The sequence below is a fragment of the Alligator mississippiensis genome, chromosome 7 (genome assembly GCF_030867095.1).
Source record: "Alligator mississippiensis isolate rAllMis1 chromosome 7, rAllMis1, whole genome shotgun sequence".
In the NCBI taxonomy this organism is placed as follows: Eukaryota; Metazoa; Chordata; order Crocodylia; family Alligatoridae; genus Alligator; species Alligator mississippiensis.
In genome coordinates this window covers 18,663,081-18,687,829 of record NC_081830.1, presented here as the reverse complement: position 1 = coordinate 18,687,829, position 24,749 = coordinate 18,663,081, and the positions used below count along the sequence as shown (strand labels likewise).

Here is a 24,749-nt window from a genome sequence, read left to right as displayed (position 1 = left end):
ATGAAACTTCTAAGTCTGGTACTACATTCTAACAGGTGTATCTTAAACCAGGTTCAGCCATTTTGAAACTGATTTATGTGCCACTGAACTTATGTTCTGTTACAGGTTTAAACCAGTTTCTGATCACTTAAACTGGTTTATCTGTGTAAATTTGGCCCTAGCATTAGAGGGTATAATTGGGGGTGTTAAGCATTTGGGAAAAGAACACGTAGGTGATATTTTTGTTGTTGGGAGGGAGTGGAATCAAGTGGTTACAACAGGTGGGACTTGCGCAGAGAAGTCCTTATTCTCCTCCAGCAACTGGCAAACAGAAATATCTCCTTTTCCTTTTCTGAACAGGGAAACTCATATATCTCTATCTCTTAGAGAAGGAACTTTGGAGTCATGACTCTAGGGCATTTTTCCTGACCATGCTACTGACCCTTGTGCAGTGTTAAATCATTTTTTTCTCTCTTTACCCTTTTCCCTAATTTGAAACTGCTATGGACTATACTCCAATTAGTAAATGGCAGTACATTTCCAATATTTTTGTTCTGGTTGTTATTGCTTTCAATTATTGGATTGCAACTCTTGTGTGAATATGGTTCAATTAGTCTGAGGCAGAATTTTTCTTACCCAGAGGACTAGTACAGGAGGGTTACATAGAGATGATGTCAGAAGGTAAAGAAAGGTTGCTTTTTCAAACACCTTAGTGCCTTTTAAATTAAGGAGGAAACCTACTGAAGTAATCAAAGTAGTTAATGAATGAATGACACAAGTCACCTTCTTCAACAGAGTTCCTCAGAGAACAGGCTGGAGAATGTATTTCTTGTGCGGGCCGGGAGCGGTCCGAGTCCCTCGGGGGCGCGCAGCGGGCTGTGGCCAGCAGCCCAGACACACTGGGTCGGAGAAAGCAGGCGACACGCTAGAATTAGGCACGGACGCGTAATGGTTGATTCAAGATTGTTTACTTACACCGTAGATGGTCACGGTGTAGGCTGGACAGTTTCCCAGGCAAAGCTCCGCTTAAATCACCAGTTTGAGGACTCGGACAAAAACTCTCACTCACACGGAGTTGTCGAGGCTCCGTGGATCCTTGTTTGCGCGCAGGGAAGGGGTACATCGAGGATTGCGCTCGGCGACGGGGAGAGGCTAGAGGCTAATCAGACCTCTGTAGCCTTGAAATACACTGGGTCCAATAGGCTCCGCAGCGCTTAGAGATCTTCACAAGACGTGAAGTCTCCTCCTCCTGATGTTCGTGGAGTCCTCCAACTTTGGCGGAAACCACTCAAGCCTCTTATATGGCTAGCAAGCCAATCGCTAGCCGCCACATGGGAATATTTTAACACAAGCCAATAATGGGGCTCGAATTTTAATACAAATGGCGGGAACTCCTTGCAACGTGCGTTTCTATGCTGCAAAGAAGAAATGCACCCTGCAAAGAAACCTTCAAAACAGCGGGAAAATAATTCAGTGGTGCCAAAGCACACACAAAACAAAAATCACACCCTTGGGTTGTGACATTTCTAATCTCAAATGTTGCATGCAGGGATTCAGAACACAGAGGTGTTCAACACTGTTTGTGTGACCATGAGGCTGTGTGGTCTTTTGTGTCTGTCCCAAAGATTTTCTGAACCTTCCTGTCTAGTTCAGTGCAACAGATTAAAATTAAATACTAGGTAATGATTTTTAAATTAGCTGCTTTCATATTTCCTGTGTTTCTGTGTTCTCTCTCTCTGTCTGTCTATTTCTCTATCCCCATCTCTCTCTCTCTCTCTCTTTCTATCTCTAAACCTTCCACTGGAATACCCACTGTCCACCCACTCTGATTCAATCAGAAGATCATTGGGCTGTGACTTAGGGGGATGGAGATTTGGGGCCTGAGAGAGGATCTCTTGGTTGTTTGGATACAGACTTTATTTGGGCTAGTGCAGTGCGGCCTGCAATGGTCAGAAGAAGTATAGAGACTTAAGGGGTTGTGAGTGCATTGGGTGCTCAGCTTTTGGGGAAAGGAGAGCTGGTTTGTTTTAATGCAGCCAGGAGATTGAGTGGTAGGTGGGAGAGGTGTGTGGCTTGGTCTGGTGGCTGTATTCTGGGTCTTGGGATGGGTGGGGTACCGTGGCTGGGTGGGGTGCAGCTGGGGCCATCGGGGAGAGGATGCTCGGGCTTGGGGTTGGCCTGGTGAGTGATCTGAGGATCAAAGGGAAGCTTGATGACAGCAACCATGAACTGATCACTTTCTCTGTCCAACAGAGGGCAGGCAAATCCCTCAGTAAAACAGAAATCTTCAACTTTGGGAAGGCTGACTTGCACAAACTCAGGAGACTGGTCAGTCAGGCACTCGGAGACCACGGCCCCTCAGAAAGGGGGGTCCATGGGGAATGGTTGTTCCTTAAGAATGCAATCCTCGAAGCTGAAGGAAAGTCCGTTTTTGTCCCGCAGGAAGTGCAGTGAGCAGGCTGGGGAACCCCCTTGGCTCAATAAGGAACTTTTGGACCTCCTGAAACTAAAAATAGACGACTACACTAGATGGAAAACATGAATCATCACCAAGGAGGACTGCACAGCACTAGCCCACACCTGTAGAGAGCGGACCAGAAAAACCAAGGCAGAAACCGAACTCAGGCTAGCCACGGGAATCTAGGACAACAAAAAGTCCTTCTTCAGAGATGTATGAAGCTGGAGAAAGAAAAAAGGCAACATTGAACCTCTGCTAAATGAAATGGGGCAGCTGACGTATGATGCTCAGGAAAAGGCCAGTCCCTAAATGATTAGTTTGTGTCCTGTCCAACAGGGTGACCCCCTTGGGAAAGTGGACGACCGATGCAAAGCATCCAGGGTGCGGGAGACGGGCCCACAATTGACATAGATTATGAGGGAACATCTTGAGAGGCTCAACATCCATGAGCCAGCAGGCCTGGATGGTATGCACCCGAGAGTCCTGAAGGAGCTGGCGGGCATCGTAGCACGCCCTATGGCGAAGTTATTTGAGAACTCGTGGAACTCGGGAGAGGTGGAAGACTGGAAAAGCACCAATGTGGTCCCAATCTTCAAGAAAGGAAGGAAGGACGATCGAGGGAATTACAGGCCAATCAGTGTAACATCCATCCCAGGAAAGATCCTGCAGAAAATCATCAAAGGGTCTATCAGCAACAGGCAAATAGAAGGCAACTTTGAGTGCCGGCCAACATGGCATTGTTGCTCGAAGGTGTTGTCTGATCAACCTAGTCTCCTATGACCAGGTGATGCACTGCCTGGACAAGGAAGACGAGGTTGATGTCATACATCTGGATTTCAGGAAAGCATTTGACTTTGTCTCCCATGATGTCCTCATGGTTAAGCTGGGAAACTGTGGCCTCAACAATCTCAGTCCCGGTATGATTTAGTATTGTGAAAAACAGCAGAAATATTACAGCTAAGCTTTCAAAATCACTGCTTGATTTAAACACCCTTGGTTTTGTCTCACACTGCTGGGCATGTTGTATGCACTAGATGGGCCTTGGCAGAACTGTCCCCCCCTCTGGCCAGGCTAGCCCCCACATTGTCCAGGACAGGGGTCTCATGTGCTGTTTTCTCCAGTCTCTGGCACTGGGCAGTATCAGGGATATGCTAGACTATATGGTGAAGGGGCTGCTATGGGTAGGGGGTGAGCCTAGCTGGGTGGGGAGGGGAGCGCAGGGCAGGGCAGACCGTGAGCTCATAGAGATGTGTTGGTAGGATACCAGGCACTGGGCCACTGAGTCAGTGACCTCATAGAGGGCTGACATCAGCCTGCAGGGCCAGGTCCAGAGCCCCAGGCCAGCGGCTCAGACCTGAACACACCTTTGTGGTGGCAGGTCTCTCTGGCTGAGGCTGATACAGGTGAGGGAGAATCTGATTTTTATTTCTCTGTCCATCCCTCCTGCCCCGCAGGTGCCACCCCCAGAAGCTCTTGGGTTTGGGCCAAGCGGCGCAGTTGGGCCCCTCTCTCTTCTTGGTCCCCAACCCTTCCTCGTGGTTTATGAGTTCAGGGCTGTGGCCCTTCTCAGTCACAGGCTGTAATTCAGGCCCAGGTCACAGGGCCCTGGCATGCAACAACATGGGAGTAACTTTGGTGTAAAAGCCAGTTGTGATCTCTGCCAGTTCAGGCCCCCTGAAATATTTGGACTTGGGATGAAATACCTAGTTGTGCCCTTTTAATGGGTGGGAGCTTTGATCCCCATATTCCCCTGCAGCCCTGTCTATCTGTCCAGCTGTCTGTCACTCTGTGCTTGATCCCCAGTGGCTGAGACATGGAGCAACCCTTTAGTTTTCAGCGCAGCAGCACCCAAGTCAGACAGGTGCACATTTAACAAGAGCTCCCCCCACCACTCCTCTGACGTCCACAAGGGCCTTTCCACCCTCCCTTAGTTCTCCTTTCCCTTCTCCTGCCATTTCCCTAGCCCTATGCCTTTTTCTGCTGAACAGCTGTGCTGTGCTTGAAGGGATCTGGGGAGACTGGGAGGGCTCAGGTGGGTGGGCAGGAAGGAGAAGGGTTGGGCAGGAGGGGGGGGGGTGAGGAAGTCAAGCATGTGGCTAGGGAATCTGTCTTTCTGTGCCTGACAAAGGCAGTGCAAGTGAGAAGCAAGGCAGTGGGGGAGGGACACTTTTGGGGGTGATTTTTATTGGACCAGGTGTAAAATTAGGGAGCAATGTTAGACAAGGAAACGGAAGAGGCCACCTTGTGCCCAGAAACTTCTCTAACTAAGCAAAAAGCCTGCAATAAGGAGAAAAACATAGCAGAAAAAATAGAAATTGAAGTGGGGAATTCTTTCCCAACTAAACGGTTGATGCAAGAAAAGATGTCCCTAAAATCACCTTGATCCTTGCATATTGCCCAGACCCATGGCTACAACAGTATTCCAACCCTACTGGGAGGAAGGATATGGCCTTTATTCAAATAAGGCACGAACAGCCAATCATAGGGCAGAGCATTTGATGCTAGGAGACAATGGCCAGGTGGTTGCTTAGCACAAGGTGATTGTGACCCAATGGGCCGTCCACCTCTCTGGCCACCGGTCTACAGAGAGGAGGGGTGGGGGTACACTTTATGAGTAAGGCTCGCAGAAATTTGCTGACAGCACAAGGGTGGGGAGACTCCTGGAGGTTCAGGAGTCCGGAGAGGGGTTCACTTGAGTGACCCCAGGGCCCTGTGCACACTCTCTGCCCCCAACAAGCCTGACCTCTGCTTTTGGGTCCCCTCCAGCTTGACCTGGTCCCAGTGCCATTTTTCCTCATTCTTGGCTCCCTGCCAAGCATCCAAGCACTCAGTTGGGTATCTCATATCCCACTGCAAGGCCTTACTCTAAAATGCATGGAGAAGAGAGATATGGAGCATGCTCCCCATCCTGGCTCATCAGAGAAAGGGGTGTCCTTCCACTCTCCTTGTGCCTTTGAAAAGGCAGGACATGGCCTGTGTTAATTCATCAGCAATACACTCCATTGAAACAGTTTGCCATCCTCCAAGCTCCAGTTCACAAATGGTTTTAGCAACTTGGAATCTTTTCAAAAAAGCCACAATCACTTTAGCAAAAAGAAACCCAGGTAAAGGGGGGATTGGAGCAGACATTGATTGCAGCAGAAGTGATGGTAACCAACCGTTTATCTGTTTCTCAGCAGATTCAGCCAGGGTTTCGACTGAGTACAAAACACTCAAAAGCTTCTCAGAAAAAAAAAATTCAGATGGATGGATCTAAAAAACGACAAAGCAAACAGAAACACCACATGCTTCATAAAGCAATGAAGGTTAGAAACAAAGCCACAGCACAATTTATATCTTTATGTATATATATCATACATACCTTAACAAGGAAATCGGGAATAGTCAATAGTAGCCTATGGATCTGCTGGCAGTTCTATTTAGAATTTCACAAAGAAGTTGATGACTGCAGCCCCAATCTAACAAAATGCACAAGCCTTATTTCAAAAACGTCTGTGATCCCAGGGAACTCAACAGGACTGCTCCATGCTTGTTTCTGAGCAGGTTGCATCAATGTTTGCAGGATCAGGGTCCAACACAGAACCAACTGGACCCTGGTGGTTTTTAAATTTGATGACCAGAGTGATAAGTTCAAAGGTCCTGATCTCCTGGTATTGTCTCCACTGTTGCATCTGTCTTTTCACTGTCTTTCCATTAAAATGGTTATGTACCTCAGGCAAAACTCTGGCTACACAGAAGTCAATGTCCAAACTCCCACTTAATTCAGTAGGGCCAAGCTTTTACCCTTTCTCACCCCCAGAGTTGGGCTTTTATAGCAGAGCCTATGGCACAAACTCCTAGACCTGCAAGCAGTTTACACTAAATATTTAGGACTACCCTAGAATTTATTGCTTTTCATATCAGGCACCCAGCAGCCTAGATTTGTGCCAATTGCTAATAAAGGCACTAACAAGAAAAGATCATCCTCTCAGGTAAGATGTCAGGGCAGGGGGAGATGTCAAAACTGAAAGATAACGTGCACCTGCCATGACATGTATTGTTGTGCAGGACTCGCCCGCCCAAATGGCATCGTTCCACACAATGCTCCCCATTCTTTTCAGAAACGAGTGAGCAGGATATAACGTTAGAAGATGTGCTGTATTGGGATTGGTTGTGTGACAGATACTCTTTTCTTAACACCAAGGGAAACAACGGAGTGACCAAATTATAGAAGGCACTACAGCCCGGTGGCCACAGATCAGTAGAGTGGAACTCGGTCAAAGCTGCTAAGTGCAAAATGGTGGCGAAACTATTTTCCTCCTGCACTCGGGGCCAGGGGGTTCTTTAGCAAAAGCCTGCACTGTCCTTGAAAAACATAAAAGCTGCGCAGCAGACAGAGTTTTTAGATGCCTCATCGTGAGAAAGAGCAGGGGGGCGGCACTGCCCAGGGAGAGCACAGCCTTTGAGTTTTGGTATGAGATGGATTAAATGTCTGCAAATTAATTGATTACCTAAATTTATTTTGTTAGATTTATATCCCACCATATTCAACAGGCTCGGGTGATACATGGCCGAGGGACCTGGGCCTCTTCAGCCTCCCCAAGAGAAGGCTGAGGGGATCTTGTGGCTGCCTGCAAATTCATTAGGGGGGCACAGCAAGGAACCAGAGATGCTCTGTTCACCAGGGCACCTTTTGGGGTAACACTGATCACAAACTGACAGAGAACAGAGTTAAGCTAGATAGCAGGAAAAACTTCTTCACAGTAAGGGTGGCCAAAATTTGGAAGGGGCTTCCAAGGGAGCTGGTGATCTCCCCTTCCTTGCGGGTCTTCAAGACAAGGCTGGATAGGCATCTGACTGGGGTCATCTGACCCCAGCACTCTTTCCTGCCCAGGCAGGAGGTCGGACTCGATGACCTGTTGAGGTCCCTTCTGACCCCAGCACCTATGAATCTATGTCATGTTTCCTGGGGGGCTATAATTATTTATCCTAAAAGTATAAATTGCACCCAGTAGACTGCAGGTGCCATGTGCAGAAGGGAGAATGAAGGAATTTATTAACACCTTTACTGTTCTTTCTCATTTGTTCCTGCTACAGAGAAACAAGACCAAAGAAATGACCGATGCAGTTACAAATATAATGACAAGGGCTGTGGATGAGATAACAGAGATCATCTATCCAGCAATGATAGAGTACAAAGAGAGAAAAATAACTGCAAGAGATACAAGAGATGAGGAGGCCAGTGCCCAAAAGTTTGTCTACGCAGGCAGAAAGATAACACCCAGGAGATCTCCAGGATGTGGGAAGAAAGGGAGTAGAGGAAAACTAACCTCACTGGCTTCTCAACAGTCACCTGGCCTGTCTCCAACTCTTGGCAGAAAGTTTTGGGAACACAATATTCCCAAGACTGAACCGGCAGCAGTACCACCTCATCTGGCTAATAAAATCGCTCATTTGTGCAAGGAGAGTACGTGCATGGCAGCTCTACTTGAGCATCCCAACAGAATTTACAAGCCGAGCAATTTCCCTATGGCCAAAGTTACTTTCAACACAAATCAACACTAAAAGATGGCCAATTAGAAACCCATGGCATTAGGGAAGATATTTCTTCTGATATCACACATGATCGCCCTAAAACAGGCATGCTTAGAAAATTATTTTCACCAATCAGTGCCCAGGAAAGAATGCTCAGTTCTGAGGAAGAGGTCCAAAGGGAAGGGCAAATGCTACGACAGCTTCAGGTCCCCAAGCTTGTACAATGCACATCACAGGGCATCAGAAAGCTGCATTACTGCACTGGAGCTGTGGAGCTCAAACCTTCTGCATCCTCCCAGGATATACTCATCAAGCCAAGGGCAGTCAACTCCAGCATAACTCTACCCCAGATCAGCAGACAGCTAGTGAGAAAGCCCTTCTTGTCATCATACAGAAAAATATTCCCTGAAGGGGAAGCACCACTGTCAACATACACCATTGATCCTTAGCCCTTGCAGTCACCTACCGGTATTTATGCTGACACCTTTTTGAAAAACACATATGATGAACTAATGAACAAATGTGTTCCTTCCCAAAATTTACTTGCTCAGTACAGCACGATCCGTGGAAGCGATCCTTCACGGTTTAGTACAGATCTGGTTGATTTGGTGTTAAGTGAGCTTTCCAGATGTCAGGCCACAGCCCGGCAGCCTTCAGAAGATCGGGGTCTCTTCCCTGACATAGATACCATGACAGACAAAATTATTCACTCCAGTTTATCTGATCTTCCGCACAAAAGTGCTTCTAAAGTCACACTGTATGAAAACATGAAAAGCAACAAGAGTGGGTCAGCAGAGGGGTTAAGTGTTCTGCGAAGGAGAGCAATTACTGATCACCAACCCTTAGCAAAAGCACCCCCTTCAGCTCTGTATAAACTTCTACATCCTGGGAAAACTGATGAGAAGCTTTGCAAAGATGCTATTAAAAGCCAATGCCAAAGTCCCACACCATCTACTCTGGAAGTCTGCCACACATATTCAAAAGTTATAATCAGCAAGCTTTTATCTGATATTCTCCCTGCCGCTGCCTGCACATCTTCCTCTAAGGAAAAGAAAATGGAGCTTGCAGGATTTGACTTGCTTCACCTGAAGGTAATCAGTAGAGTGATGGCAAAAATCTCAGAAGATGATGACACTTGTAGCCAGCACACTGACCATCCACATGCCACAGAGCATGCTGATTCAAACCATTGCTGATTCGGTTTACGACAAGCTTTTGGCACAGTTTCAGTCTCAAGTCAACTTGCAGAACTGCTTACGAAATGGGTGTCTGGTTATTTCCGAAGCTCTTTGTGACTTGGTCTTCCAAGAGATTTCTGGGAGTCCACTGCAGAGCTCTCTTTCTGGAGAATCACCACTTCACCACCATGCCGAAGCTGTCAATATTGTTGGAGATACACCCAGAGATGTTACTGAGCCTCTGGAGAACCCAAACAGCTTCCCATCTGACCTTGGTAAAATAGTTCCTCGTATCATTGAAAAACTAGCAGGAAATCTTCTGTCCATGGTTTCTTCCCTCTTTTCCATCGAGGATTTAGCTACAGAAAAGACTTTGTTGCTGAAGGATGCAACTAAAAATATTCTACAGGTTTTGCAAGTACTCCTCTCAAAACTGCAGAGGAATATGAATGAACATATCAGTGAAGAAGATTTTTACACACTGAAGACAGCCAGGCCATGGGAGACCTGTTCGATTCAGCTTGCACAAGCACTGCAGAACCGGCTGATTCTGGTATTTTTGTTGGCAGAGACCTAACAAATCACAAAGACATTTTAGCTCATAGGATAGCAGCTACAATAGCAAAAGAAGTTGCCAAACCTCAATTTCAACCCAGGTCAAAGGATACTTCATCTTCAACACCTGAAGGTGTAAAGATTGCTGACAAATGCCCTAGTGATGTTGGCAAGATAAAGGAGATTCCAAAACCAACTCTAAACCCATGTATTCCCGTGGTACCCATGACATTTGTGGAGGAAATATTAACTAGACTCCTGTCAAAAGTCTTAATTTCAACTGATGGCACAAGCCCACAGTACCAGAGAGGTTTATCAAGGGCTGAAGTGAATGCACTTGCTGAGAACCTGAAACAGGCCATGGAAGAAGGCCTGTCCAGACATCAAATCAGCCTCGCGACAGCTACAGGGCAAGAACCACTGCTACGTCCAGAACAGGAAGAAACACTTCATCAAGTTGTTCTTTCGACTCCCACGAAGGTGTTACAAAGATCTGAATCTGAGCAAGACCCATATGATGACGCAACAGGTTTCAATGCACATTTTGCTCAAGACATGGTTACCGTCATAATTGAGGAACTCTCCGATTGCCCCCTTTCACGGGTGGTTAGTGACCAACTGAGCCAAAGTACCATGGACCCAGAGAGAATTGCCGACGAGGCTCTTTCCCAGTTGTCCAGTAGTGCAGAGCCTAAGACATGGAGCTCTGACGAGGCAATCCCAGGTACAAGTGCAAACAAGACCCCAACAGGGACAGAGGAGTTGCTTGTGCAAATAATCCCTTGTGTTAGGATCCAACGTGTGACCATTGCTCCAGGCTTGGGGTCTGATGATTTAGAAGTCATAAAAGCAGAAACTCTGGATAGTTATGCTACCAGTGTGGGGGATTTCTCCAGAACAGACTTGTTCTGGCAAAGGGAGTCATGTTTTAAAGGGAAGCTCGTCACGCCTTCCACATGGTTTTCATTTTGCCTGGCAATTCCCAGCACAAACTTCCCCACTAACAGCCTGCACAATGAATCTGAAGTTGTACCTAGTCTGTGGGTTTGGAAGAACCCGCTCGTTCATATGGCATCCTCTATGTGCACAGTTAGGACAGGACAATGGGGCCCGTGCTTCCAGGCACTAGGCAGTATACAAGCATGCCCTAGGGGTAGCACCAAAACGCATGAAAACATAGACATACCCGCTCCAGAAAAAAAAGGAGAGCATGTACTGGTTCTTCCTAAGCACTGAGCATGTCTGTGTGCATGCCTGGATGCTGTATCCAATTTTCATGTTCACACTAAATGGATGCTGATAAACTAAAAGAGGTACATAAAAGAAACATGAGATTGAACTTTGGTCTAGAAATCCTTCCTCAGTGTGAGAGACTAAAGAAACTCTACCTATTCAACTGAAAAAGAGAAAGGGCGTAGCAGCAATTTTATCATGGGCCATTAGCACCTCTATGTACAGAAAATTTCTAATTGGTAAAGGCTCTTAAATCTTCCAGAGAATACAGTGTCTGGAAGATGTAACTGGAGAGATTCATTTGAGGAAAAAGGTGCACACTATTTTCTTGTTACACAACAGGTTATTAACTACAGGAACAGCTTCCCCGGGGGTACAATGAATTGTCCCTCTCCTGCCCCTCATACTGTGACTGTGTAATCCTGAGGAGTACAGATCAAACAGCACCCGGCCTGACTTTTCTTTTTTTCCCCTCTTTCTGTGGAACAGTTTGAGACGCTGTCTGATGATGCTGCACCTCCTATACCAGATGACATGAGGGTCGACACAGGTATGCATGGGGAAGTGACACCGCCTAAGTTAGACGATGTGACCTTTGCGGACACCCTTGCTTTATTCTTCTATATTAAGTGACTGCTCTCTTTTTTCCACAACAGCTGGTGCCAGCGTGCTAAAAAAACAATCTTCCTTCTTTAAGAAGATACCAAAAGCTCTGGCCAGAGTGCGCTCTCCCATGTTACGTTGCCTACCGCACGAGAGGAAATTTTGGAAAATCGCACCCGAGATTATACCAACATCTTAAATTTGTATTAGGAAAAATAAAGTGTTTGGGAAAAAATGGGGTCTGGTGGAGGCTGCTAATTGTACTTTGTGAGAGTTTGAAGCTTCATTCTCATGTAGTTAGGAGGCTCCTTTCAGGATGCATTATTCAGGAGTTAAGGTGCCCTCCCAAGCAGGTGGCTGTGCCACTGGCGGGGAGTTGGAGACAGAGGGCAGGAGCCAGGCCAACCAGCTGGTCATGCCACAAAGGGCCAGAGCACTCCTTGAGATAACGCGGAGGTGCCACCTAGCGAGGGTGAGGGATTAAAGCCAGCAGACAATGCCATTTGGAGAGGGCAGATTCTCCCCCTGCAATCACTGGGTCATCAGGCGGCCCCTGAAATCAGAAGTGCTGACCTGTCCTTCTCTGCGCCAGTGCAGGGAACAGTTGTCTGAGTCTTTAGCCCCTTTAAGTGCTGCAGGTTTAACCCAAGCTTTGTAAACAGAAGAGCAGCATGGCACAGCTGCCTGAGGGGAGCAAACACCCAGGACTGAGGACCTGCTGGTGTCCCTGACCCCTGCTCACCCTTGGGAGCTCAGGGCCATCAGGGGCCACCTATGAGCTTCTACACAGTTGCATCACGGTTAGTGCCCCCCACGCTATGCTTGCATAGCTCATTGCTACTGTGATGGAGCTTTTCACGTAGACGTGCCCAGGGATCGGCTGCTGAAAGGGAGAGCAAACAGGGAATGACCAGGAATTTTTCCCCACTGTTACTCTCTTGCCTCTGGCCTCCAGCATTTCAGATCCAGGTAGTTCAAATTCAGAGGCTGTGCCCCTAACTTCCGTGTCTGCCACTTGGTCGCTTGGGGCACCTATGGACATGCAGCCAGCCTGCTGTGATGTACTGTCATTACCAAGGATCCAGGTTTTCCATTTCCCACAAAAAGAAGGAGCCAGAGGCAAACATGGATTTCTTGTTTTACGAGAGAAACCCGTGGATTTTGCCTGCAGGCTCGCAGAGTTGCAGCCTGCAGGGAGCTGGGAGGGAACAGGAGGAAGGCGGTAAGACAGGGGGTGCCACGTGCATGGACATGCATGTGGCCCCAGGCAGCCTGCAGACTTCCCCCGCCCTTACCTGCTGGAGCTAGAGGGGGATTGAAGCCCCTTTAAGGAGGGATCTGGGTAGGGCTGGGGCTGCTGCCTCGCTGGGTAGGGCTTGTGGATTTGTAGTCCTGTTGCAACCAGCAGTAAGTCTGAGCAGGTGAAGGGGTGTTTAATACACCTCCTTGGCCCCAGACCCCAGCAGTGTGAGTTACAAAACCAAGGGCAGCTCACACTCAGCACACGGGCTTTGGCAGCACTGTCCTGTCTCTGGCCAGGCTAGTTCCCCCCATGCTTCAGATGGGTTCTCTTGTGCTGTTGTTTCCAGCCTCTGGTACTGGGCACTGTCAGGGATGGGATACAGGATATGCTAGACTATAGGGTGAAGGGGCTGCTACAGGTAGGGGATGAGCCCGGCTGGGTGGGGATGAGGGATGGCTTCTCCCCTCTGCTCCCTACCTGGAGCATTGATGGCTGGCTGCCTGGGGCGGGGGGGCAAGCCCTGTTGGGGATGCAGCCTAATGTACAGTGGGGGGACTGCCTCCTCCCCAAGCAAACCCCGGTGGGGTCTGGGGCCAAGGAGGTGTATTAAACACCCCTTCCCCTGCTCAGACTTACTGCTGGCTGCAACCGTGGACTACAAATCCCAGAGGCACCTGGAAGCAGGAGGAGGCGGTGATGAGCAAGCCCAGGCACTACAATGCAAGGCCAAACCCCACAATCTGTACCAGTCTGACAACCAGGGAGAATCCCTTCCTGACCCCTGTGGCAGCCAGCAACGCTCTAAAGCTTAAGAAATACCCCTAGTATAGCAAAGGCACAGCTATTCCTAGGTCATCCCTGACTATGCTTATCCATCATTTTCTTGAATACCTCCAATGAATGAGCCCACAACTCTCCTAGGCAGTGCATCCCACTGCCTCGCTGATGCCCTGTCATTGATGAGCTGATCACCGCAAGGAAAATCTTCAAACGACATCTCTCTCAAGCAGCTCAGTCCAAGGCAGCAATGGGGTCACCATTGCCCCTCTGAAGCTAGTCAATCAGCCCTGCTCTCAGCTCAAGATTTAGGTGAAGAATAAGACAGAAGTGAATCCTTTTGATGACTGACCCAGGTAAGTTCAGAGCTCAGAAGAGAGTACCACACCAACCCGTTTACATCTTTTGCCTTCGATTCCTGGGTCGCAGTCACGCGCCTTGAGATCCTCTATGAACTTTGGCCTGTGTTTGGGTTGCTCTGCCTCTCCGGGGGAAACACAGCGTCCTGCCCCATCGAGCACTCGCCAGCCCATCACCACAGACCCACATGAGGTCACCTGGTGAGACCAGGGCAGCAACACGGCTGGCTACCTTTCGACATGCGCAAGGAGGGTTTCTAGGGCTAGTCCTATGGTCTCGGTGCATTGCCCTTGAACAGACAGTTTGTGGCAGTGTCCAAGGTCCAGGCCCTGGGCACGGAGAGGATGAGGGTTAGAGGTTGTCAGCAAGGACATGCTGGGGCAAAGGGGATGATCTGAAGGGCAGGCTGGTTTCCTCCGAGCAGGGTGTAGTCCTGCCCTCCGTTATTCCCCGTTCGTGGCATTGCAAAGCAGCGCGGTAAGGGAAGCCTGCTTGGATGTTCCTGTTGGAGCCAGGAGTCCCGTTCTGGCATGGCGTTGTCAGTGCGATTGTTGTCATCAGATCAAGAAGACGCAGCTCTCACATACACGGCCCCTTGGAAATGCACCCGGTCAGCCTGGCTCTGCGTTGCACTTGCCACAACGAATACTGCACCAGACTGCGGGGCAACGGGGCATCACATTGAGGGACCGACCAGCTGAGTGGGAAAGGACCTCTGCGAAATGGACCCGTACTGCAGAGTGTTGGAGAGGAATGACTGAGGTCACCTCCCTGCGCCCGCTACCTGTGGAGAGGGGGATCTGAAACAACATCCGTCTCTTCCTATTAAATATTTCCTAGCTCAGTCACCAGACCGGGGCTGGATGCAGAAAGCTCTCTGGCCGCGTAGCGCCGGCGCTCGGACACTACAGCCCTGGGGGCCCTGAACTCCCCGCAGCGACCTGCTTTCACTCCGGTCCAGTCAGCCATGGTTCTCCGCCCCTGTCCCTCCCAAATCTCTGTCCATTCTCGCAGGGCCACGACAGCCTGAATTTTTAACGTTCAAAAAACCCATCCTGCAGATGTGGGAGGGAAAGAATCTTCCCGTTCAATGAACAAATCAGTCAGTCAATCCCCGGGGCCTTTCTACAAGAGAAGGTCAGAGCTGTGCGGCGCGTGGTCCTTCGAGCCAGCTCTCGGGCGCGGCGCCGCCGGGCCGGGCCGGGCCGGGCTGCACGTGCGGGCGGCGGGCCGCGGATCCAGGTCGCAGCGCAGACCGAGCAGAGGGGCGGGGCCCTCAGCGGCTCGAGGCCGCGGCGGCAGGACGGAGCCGACCCTCGAGCGGCGAGCGAGAGGCCGGTGTTGGGACGCGGCTGGAGAGGCGGGGCGGGCTGCAACCGACTTGAGCAGGAGCCTGGGAGCCGCGAGGGAGAGCAGGCGGGGCGGGGCTGGGGCGCGTGAGGGGAGCGCGGGGCGGGAAAGGCGGGAAGCGCCGAGGGGGCGGGGCCGAGCTGAGCTTGAGGAGAAGTGAGAGGGGCCCGGGCGAAGGGTGTGGGGTGGTGGTGAGCCCTGGGGGCGGGGCAAGATAGGGCTGAGGACAAAGGGGCGGGGCCTGGGGCAGCTGCAAGGCAGTGACCACAGGCGGGGCCCGGCGGGAAAGGCGGGGCTGGGACTGAGGGGAAGGGGGCGGGGCCGGAGGGCCAGGGAGCGGGACCAAGCCGAGGCTGAGGGAAGGGGGCGGGGCCGGGACTGAGGAGAAGGGGCGGGGCCACGCTGAGGCCGAGGGGAAGGGGCGGGGCCTGAGGAGAAAAGGGGTGTCAGTTCTTGTCCAGCCCCCCCCCCCCCCCCCCCCCAGTTGCCCATCCCGCCAGCTGCGGTGTCTCTCATAACCACCACGTGCGGAGTGCCCATGCGCTGATCCCCCGCGATGCTGGCTCCGCTGCTGAGCAGGGACTAGGGGCAGGCGTTGCTCAACTTGGCTTTTGTGGAGGCAGGCGTCGGAGGTGGGCCCCGCCGTGCGCGGCCGCAGCCCCAAACAGCCTGAAGCGGATCCCTTTGGGGTCAGCCCGCGTCGCCCCGGGTGACCTCCTGCGCCTCCTGGCCTGCGAGGGTGGTCTAGGTTTGCTGCCCTTGTATTGGGGCAGGCTGTTTTTTCGGGTGGAGGAACGGTTACTGAGGCTGACAGCTAGCCAGGAGCAGATAAATATTAATTTTATAAATTTTTTAGGGGCCCGTGGGCTGTATACAATGGTCTGGTGGGCCACATCTTGCCTGCCCCAGCCTTGTATCTTCTCATCTCAGGTTACTTTGTGAGTTTGACCAGAGGTGTTGCCCGTGCCTTATGGGGAAGGCTGCAGGTTTCCAGAGGAGACTGAGCGCATGGAAATCCCCGAATGTTCGGGTTCAAAAGAGAGAAGTTGTGGCTGCTGGACACGTGCTCTGGCCATGGTCATCTATAGCTCATCTCGGTCTCTGTTCTCGCAGGCCTTGGATGCACCGGGAGGAGAAGCAGACGGGGGAGCAGCAGGGAAGAGGCAAGGAAGGAGAAAAGCCAGCCAGAGAAACGGGATGCGAAGGAAAGGGACTCTGGACAGAGTGGCCTCCCTGCCTTTAGGTCTCAATCATGTATTAGCCAAATGTTGGGTGCGTGAACCTTTGGGTGAGCTCCCTGCAACCTGGAAATGGGTCTCTGCCCTTGATGCTGTTGCACTTGTGCAGCAGTCAGGTGGACAACCCTGTAAGCAAGGCGTGTGTTACTGCCACCTTGTTTGTAAAGGCCATGGATCTGGTTAGCGGTCTTGCTCAGCGCAGCCGCCCTGTAATCAGGGCCAGGCCACACATGGCTGCCAACGACGCAGGCTCCCATAAGCAGGGTGCATGCTGCCTCCTACCACATGAGAAGGACAGTGGATTTGAACCTGCACAGCGCTGGACATCCTGTAACTGGGAGGCCAGGTCTGCTGCCATAGCCAGTCCGTCGGAGAGGTGCCCCTGTAAGCCAGGTGAGCATAGCCTCCTTCCGCTGGCTTGAGAGAGCTGGAGCAGTCTGCAGCGTTGTGCCGCAGGGCGGCCTTGTACACAGGAGCCGAGTCTCATGGGGTGACGGCAAACTCTTTAGAACCCAGAGCTTGATGACCTTCCCGTGGCTGGGTTGATGCCTGTGGCATCCTCTCCATTCCCTGTGTCCAGGCACCGCTCCTTCTTCCTGCCTCTATGCCTGGCACTCCACATCCGGATGTCTGGGCCACCCTGTAACGAGGATGTGAGTCCCGTGCCCCTGGTTGAGGGCTAGGTTCGACAGAGCTGTGGACCTCCCTGTAAGCAGGGTGCAGGTCTCACTGTGCCTTTGGGGACACCTCTGTCCTTTAGCTGGCTGAGGGCCGTCCCTGTAAGCAGGGCTCTGGGCCTTTGCCTCCTGTGGGCAGTCTGGCTGGTCAGACGGACCGTGCCCTGTAAGGAGGGTGCCAGTCTCAACCTTCTTGCCCTCTAGAAGCGGAGGAGGATTTTCCAATGAAAGGCTGGAGGTGAAGCGGTTTGCGGCATGGAGCTCCTTTCTAGCCTGGGAACACTCTTTTTTCCCTTATGCGAGTGTGGACGGTGAGAGAGAGGAGCGCCTGGGAACGAAAGCTTTTGTTTTTTTTCTTTATGTTCTTAAAATCACTACAGCATACTTTATTTTCTTCCCAGTGCTGGAAAAGGGGTGAGATGCGTCCTCATAGCCTTCTCCTCCCACCTCCTCACCTAGGGGGTAAAGCAACAGTATAGATTTCCATGCCTTCTGGCTTTGGGGAGCATTAGGCCCCCTGTCTAATATTGGGAATATGACCTCCCTGTATGTCAGGGTACAGGTCTTTTCCCCCCTCTTTTTGGGTGGTTAGTATGTTTTTTTGGCCACGTGGCAGCTCGTATGAAGGGTTACTGCCCTCCTTAAGGGAAGGCTATGTATTCCGTACTCAAGACCGTGGAAATGAGTGCCCTGGCACTTGGCCAGCTGTTCTTCTGTGCTCCTGGCCCCGGCCTGCAGCCTGTAAGCAGGGTCCAGGTGCCCTTTGTTATCCAGGTCTTGTTCCACTTGGACAGGTTGGCCAGAGGGAATAGCCATGGACTACAGGGAAGGTTGCAGGCTTCTGGAGGATACTGAATGTGTTGGCATCCCAAGACTTAGTGACCTTCCTGTAGCTCAGGTCCAGATCTTTGCTCCTCTGTTCTGCTGCTTTGGCACTATTGAGATGGCCCCCCTGGCACCCTGTAACCAGGGCTGTGCCCCCATCTCTTCTGACCTGTGGGGAGAAGGCCTCACTTAGTTCTTTGGGCTCTGTGGCGTCTGTGACAGGATGCTGAAGTCATGGCGCTTGTGTCCTCAGACAGGGAGCAGCTTTGATCCCTGATTGACACCACCTGAGGCACCTGTCAGCTGGCATTCAGGGCTTTGCAGGTTGTCTCCCAGCTTCATGCCCCAGCAGCCAGCTGTGTGGAGGGAGCACCGCCCTGTAAGCAGGGTTGCCGGTGTTTGTGGTCACTGTTCATGGTGCCGCCCTAGCAGTTCTGTCCAGAGTCCTGGCCCATCACACTCTGCTCTTAGCTGGATGCCAGAGGTTGAACCTGCAGGCATCTGCTCTTCCCACTTTCCGTGGACAGAGGACAGAGTGGCAGCAGGTTCATTTACAGGTAAGAGGAGGAGAGAAGTTGGGCCTGTACTCCTGTCCTCTGACGTGCTGACTTAAATCCAATGTCTGTCTGTGTTTTTTAAGCCCCCGGAAGGAGAAGCAGGGAAATGACAGATGAGCAGGAGTTAGCCACTAAGGAGGGAAGAAACCCATGCCAGCCCACCCAGAGGGAAAGGTAAAGGAGTTTGGACACAGTTTTCGTCCTCTCTGCAGGTTGCATCCCCAAGTTTTCAACCTTGTGATTAACATGTCGCGGAAGGTTTGGAGCACCTGAACCTCCTTAGACACAGGATTCGTGTCTTGGGTCCTCCTGTTGTCTTACACGGTTGACTGCTGGAGGGGTACTCCTCATTTAGGAAACTGGACGTATGTCACATCCCCCTTGCTTTGAAAGGATACCAAGCTTGAGAGTACAATAAGCATTGTGAGCTTCGTTATTTTATATTTTTAGTGGGGTGTGCAATTCATTGCCGGTCAACTTCACTTCTGTTTTGTGTACTGTTGCAGGTCCCTGAAGGGCAGCTGGAGAAGAACAAATGGAAGCAGGAAAAGGAACTCGGGAACAAAAGGTGTGGGTTGGGGTGGGCAGGAGGGAGGGAGGCAGGGGAATTGTTAATGTATGCTTAGATGAACCCTGATGGAGACTGTGTGCATCTCTACACTTTCAAACACCCATTAGGAGCAAGCAGCCCCACGCTTCTAGTTGCACCATGCATTCAATCTTGGGTTTGCCCCGATTGCGTGTGACGAGGTTGAGGCATTGTGCTGGTTGTGTATATTGATATGCAGCAGTCAAGGGTTTTACGGGTTGTTTGGCTTTGCTGGTTAAGCGGTTGATCCAAATAGATGCGATTGGAGGCAGTGCGTAGGTTTTTCTCGGTTGGGTTGTTAAGCGGTTCTCAGTGTTAGCGTAGAAATGCAGGTTTGTTCTCGGTTCTGTTGGTGGCTTGGCTGGAGGTTGCGGGGCCAATTTGAGGCTGTTTGTGGTGCAGTTTGTTTGCGTCTGGAAATGAAGGCTCTGAGGGTGCTTGAAAGTGTTAATCTCCAACTCCACAGGGACAAAGATCTCATCCTGTGTCCAAACAATCGTAAAGGTAGTTGGCTTGGTCATTGTCAAACTATTTGAAATGAGCGGGCCTAAGAAGTACACAGTCGAACAATAAATGGTATAAAAAAACTTTTCACCTTGCAGCTGGTGCTTTTCTGAACTGAGAAGATTTGGTCATTATCCTTCCTACTGAGAGCTGGCTGAAGGAACAAACTTTTTCATTGTATCTGCCGATCCGATCTGTGTTCGTACTTGTTTAATGCAGATATTTCCTGTTGTGATTTACAAGGGGTAAAAGACTGTAACAGATGGCTCCTGGTCATCAATTCACAATGGTTAATGCACTGTAGGAAAGCAGTCCTGATGCTTTGAGGAACTAAAAATAAGGTACAGTGAAGTTGTGATGCTTTGGTATGATCTGTTGAAGTTCAGCTGATCCTTGTCTAAAAAGAAACAATGCTCCCAATAAAAGTAAAATACTCAGGAAACTTGTGAGCTGCTTGGTGTTTTTTTCATTCCAGTTTTTCAGACCTTATTCTCTGAATGCCTCTGGTACGAGTCTTGCTATTTCTAATAGCACAGTGGGTGCTTTTTCTGCATGGCAGTGGGAAGATGCACTTATCACCTTGCAAGAAGGAGAATGCCTGTGTCGATCCCCAGTAACCTCAAGGTTTTTGCGACTCCCTGAAGTCTAGCCGTGGTCCCCCTTTGCCTGTTCAATGTCATGTCCACAGGCTTTCAGCCATCTCTGCCTAGTTCATCCCTACTGAGTTGTGAGGGAGTCAGACCCATTTTCTCACTGCCATTTATATTTTTTAAATTAAAAATAAATTAAAGAATTACATAATTTATGTTCAGACATATTACTTATTTTAATTATTGGGGAAATGCTAAGTCAGTGACAGTCAGCACATTTGGCTGGGGGGAGGGAATGAATACTTTTTAACCAATGAAACAAAAATGCATTTGACTAAGTAGAGGCTTCTGATTAACACAGGGTATAAGATACAAATCTGTTCTTGTTTTTGGCTGATCCACATCAAAAAACAAAAAAAGTACTGAGGGGAAAAAAAACCCTGCTCAGTGCTGCCATCCGGTGGCGTCGGCTCCACATTGCAGCCTGCAGGTAAAGCTGGGGAAAGCAAACCCTGCTTGGGGCAGGGCAGGGCTGAGCTGCAGGGCTTGGCGGAGGTGATGGGCCTGGCCTGCGGGACATGGTGTTTGCAGGGCCAGAGAAGAGTTGTGGGGCGGCCTGAGCCGGTGCTGCTCTGGGGTGGGGGGGCTGGCTGGGGGAATAGGCTCATATTCTGAATGCTGATGGGTTTAGGGGAGTTCAACACCTAGCTGCTAATCAAGTAAGATTGGGAAACTTTTCAGCCTTTGCTGAGATGCAGTTCTTGCCATCTGGGAAGCCTTAAGGTCAGAGACAGAGGTGGTTCTGATGTCTGGTCACATCCCGGGGTGGGGCAGCAGCTGAGTCAGGGTTTTCAGGTAACAGTATTGGATTCAGGATCCTGGCTTCCAACCTAAGCCCCATTTTACATGCCCAAGGTCTTTTTCTTTTGGCTCTGCCCCTGAGTTTTTCAATCTGCACCTCATTTCCACGCACTAAGTGTTCCATGCAACAGGTCCCCGCTTCACAGGGGTGCAGTGATGATGATCCCTTTGTTAAATACTGGATTGTGTTACTGTATTAATGCAGACCATAGGAGCATCTTAGACCTCTCAGACTTTCCTCAGTTTACTTAACCAACTCCCTGTCAGGACAGGGGCTCAAGACCTGTGGAGCACCCTTGGTCTCTCCTGCTGTCTCTCTCCTGTATCACACTGCAGATTTTTTTGCTTTCTCTGTATATCTCTATATTTCCATCTCTGCCTGATTTGGCTGCACTTGCACCCCTATGCCAGCCCTGGCAACTGGGCATCACGAGTGCTGCAGTGCAGCTAACCTGAGCTGGGCCTGCAGAAATTGCTGTGGTTCATAGATTCATAGATGTTAGGGTCGGAAGGGACCTCAATAGATCATCGAGTCTGACCCCCTGCCTAGGCAGGAAAGAGTGCTGGGTCTAGATGACCCCAGCTAGATGCCTATCTAACCTCCTCTTGAAGACCCCCAGGGTAGGGGAGAGCACCACCTCCCTTGGGAGCCCGTTCCAGACCTTGGCCACTCTGATTGTGAAGAAGTTCTTCCTAATGTCCAGTCTAAATCTGCTCTCTGCTAGCTTGTGGCCATTATTTCTTGTGACCCCCGGGGGGCGCCTTGGTGAGTAGAGCCTCACCAATTCCTTTCTGCCCCCCCAGGATGAATTTATAGGCAGCCACAAGGTCGCCTCTCAACCTTTTCTTGTGGAGGCTGAAGAGGTCTGTCCCAGCCGCCTGCGGGGGGTTCGAGATTGAGAGTATGGTCGGGGGTAGAAAGGTAAGAAAGATTTATTGACTTAACAAAAACACAACTACACATAGTAACAAAACAAACAATGACAGACAAAAGCAATTAGCATCAGCAACTTATCGGCAGTCCCCTCTGATGCCTGATACACAGCAAGCTTCTTTTCCTCAAAGTTCAGTGAAGTCAGGCGTCCCTGAATGACACTGTCCAAAAGGGTACCGAAAAGGATCCTGGGATGCAGTTCTTGGGCTCCTCGAGGTCCACGGGCCTACTGATCCAGGCAACAGCTAACTAATCCTTTTACAGAGCTGTCTCTTCCTTCCTGAATGGTTTCCAGATATTCCAGCTCATTTAAAGCTTCTGAATGGTTCTGATAACGTACAACCACTCAGATTCCTTTTACTTCAACTGTCCTTAGACTGACCAATTAGCAGTACAAGCCTTGCATTTCTTTGATAAGGTAATTTTAACTACGCCACAGGGCCTTACTACTTTTAGGCTTTGCTAAATTTACTAGGCCTTACTTCATACAAGGCCTCACTACATCCTAAACTTTAATTAGGCTTTTAGCAACAACATATAGCTTAATATCTAAACAAATACAGAAAAACACTTGATATAATCTTCATAGAGCCTTCAGCAAGCACCTTTAATCACACAGACATAATTTTGGCTGTCAGAGGTCCAGGTGCCCTAGTCTCTCTTCATAGGGCTTGGCCTGCAAGCCCTTAACCATAGGAGTAGCCCTTCTCTGGACCCTCTCCAGGTGATCTACATCCCTCTCGAAGCGCGGTGCCCAAACCTGGATGCGGTACTCCAACTGCGGTCTGACCAGTGCCCGATAGAGGGGAAGTATCACCTCCTTGGTTCTGTTTGTCATGCATCTGCTGATGCACAATAAAGTGCAGTTAGCTTTGCTGATGACTTCATCACGCTGACGACTCATGTTCATCTTGGAGTCCACTAGGACTCTGAGATCCCTTTCCGCTTCTGTGCTACCGAGCAGGTCATTTCCTAAGCAGTAGGTGTGCTGGACATTTTTCCTCCCTAGGTGCAGCACTTTGCATTTCTCCTTCTTAAATTGCATTCTATTGTTTTCTGCCCATTTCTCCAACCTGTTCAGGTCTGCCTGTAGTGGTTCCCTGCCCTCCGGCGTGTCCACTTCTCCCCACAGTTTTGTGTCATCCGCAAACTTGGACAGAGTACATTTCACTCCCTCATCCAAGTCACTGATGAAGACATTGAAGAGTATCGGTCCAAGGACCAAGCCCTGTGGGACCCCACTGCCCCCACCCTTCCAGGTCAATACCGACCCGTCCACCACTGCTCTCTGGGCACGACCCTCTAGCCAATTCGCCACCTGCCGGACCGTGCAGTCATCCAAGTCACAGCCTCTTAACTTGTTCACCAGTATGGGGTGGGATACCGGATCAAAGGCCTTCCTGAAGTCTAAGTAAATGATGTCAACCCCTATTCCTGCATCCAGGTGTTTTGTAACCTGGTCATAAAAAGAGACTAGATTAGTCAGGCATGATCTACCTGCTACGAACCCGTGCTGGTTTCCCCTCAGCATAATTTTTCCTGCCGGGCTCTCACATATATGAGCCTTAATAATCTTTTCAAAGACTTTGCTAAGGATGAAGGTGAGACTGACTGGCCTGTAATTGCTTGGATCCTCCTTCCTCCCCTTCTTGAAAATAGGGACCACATTGGTCCTTTTCCAGTCCTCTGGGACCTGGCCCGTGTGCCACGAGGACTCAAATATTCTTGCCAGTGGCTGTGCAATGACGTCAGCCAGTGCCTTCAGTACCCTCGGACGGAGCTCATCCGGGCCTGCTGACTTAAACGCATCCAGTCCTTCCAAGTGACTCTGCAACATCTCAGGGTCAACGCTTGGTGGTGTGGTGCCGTGCTGTTGCCTCTACGATCCCATTGTGAGACTTGTCTTGCCCCTCATTTAGGAATACTGAGGCAAAGAACTCATTGAGGAGTTCAACCTTGTCCCCCCTGTCTGTCACCAAGTGTTTTTGCCCGTTCCGTAGTGGTCTTATACCGCCCTAGGCCTTCCCTTTTACTCCCTATATATTTGAAAAACAATTTTTTGTTATCCTTGACTTTGGATGCCATCCTCGGCTCCACGGTAGCTTTGGCCTTTCTAACTAAAAAGCCAATGGCACTTTATCGTGCATCAGCAGATGCATGACGAATAGGTCCAAGGAGGTGATACTTCCCCTCTATATGGCGTTGGTCAGACTGCAGTTGGAGTACTGCGTGCAATTCTGGGCGCCACACTTCAAGAAGGATGCGGATAACCTGAAGAGGGTACAGAGAAGGGCAACTCGTATGGTCAAGGGCCTGCAGACCAAGCCCTACGAGGAGAGACTAGAGAAACTGGACCTTTTCAGCCTCCGCAAGAGAAGGTTGAGAGGCGACCTTGTGACTGCCTATAAGTTCATTACGGAGGCACAGAAGGGAATTGGTGAGGATTTATTCACCAAGGCGCCCCCGGGGGTTACAAGAAACAATGGCCACAAGCTAGCAGAGAGCAGATTTAGACTGGACATTAGGAAGAACTTCTTCACAGTTCGAGTGGCCAAGGTCTGGAACGGGCTCCCAAGGGAGGTGGTGCTCTCCCCTACCCTGGGGGTCTTCAAGAGGAGGTTAGACGAGTATCTAGCTGGGGTCATCTAGACCCAGCACTCTTTCCTGCTTATGCAGGGGGTCGGACTTGATGATCTATTGAGGTCCCTTCCGACCCTAACATCT

General features: G+C 50.2%; 1 protein-coding gene and 1 long non-coding RNA gene across 7 annotated transcripts in view; one reads left to right on the top strand and one right to left on the bottom strand.

The window, feature by feature from the left end:
* LOC109284143 (uncharacterized) overlaps positions 1 to 15,438 on the bottom strand; it is a 28,411-nt gene extending 12,973 nt beyond the window's left edge. For 3 of the 4 annotated variants that reach the window (XR_009463375.1, XR_009463374.1, XM_059730684.1), the window contains exon 1: positions 5,596 to 15,411. The gene's annotated coding sequence lies outside the window, so the exon portion shown is untranslated. Of the gene's footprint in view, positions 1 to 5,595 lie in introns of all 4 variants that reach the window. The other variant, XM_019491477.2, reaches the window with a different exon arrangement.
* Positions 15,439 to 15,701: 263 nt separating this feature from the next.
* On the top strand, positions 15,702 to 20,082 carry LOC132251390 (uncharacterized). Of its 3 annotated transcripts, none has more exons than XR_009463372.1 (5): positions 15,702 to 15,882; positions 16,364 to 18,547; positions 18,631 to 18,721; positions 19,054 to 19,115; positions 19,739 to 20,082. It is a non-coding gene; the product is annotated as an uncharacterized LOC132251390 (long non-coding RNA). The 3 variants fall into 3 exon arrangements; XR_009463373.1 differs by having other exon boundaries at positions 15,702 to 15,998; XR_009463371.1 differs by having other exon boundaries at positions 15,707 to 18,547.
* The last annotated feature ends 4,667 nt before the right edge of the window (positions 20,083 to 24,749 follow it).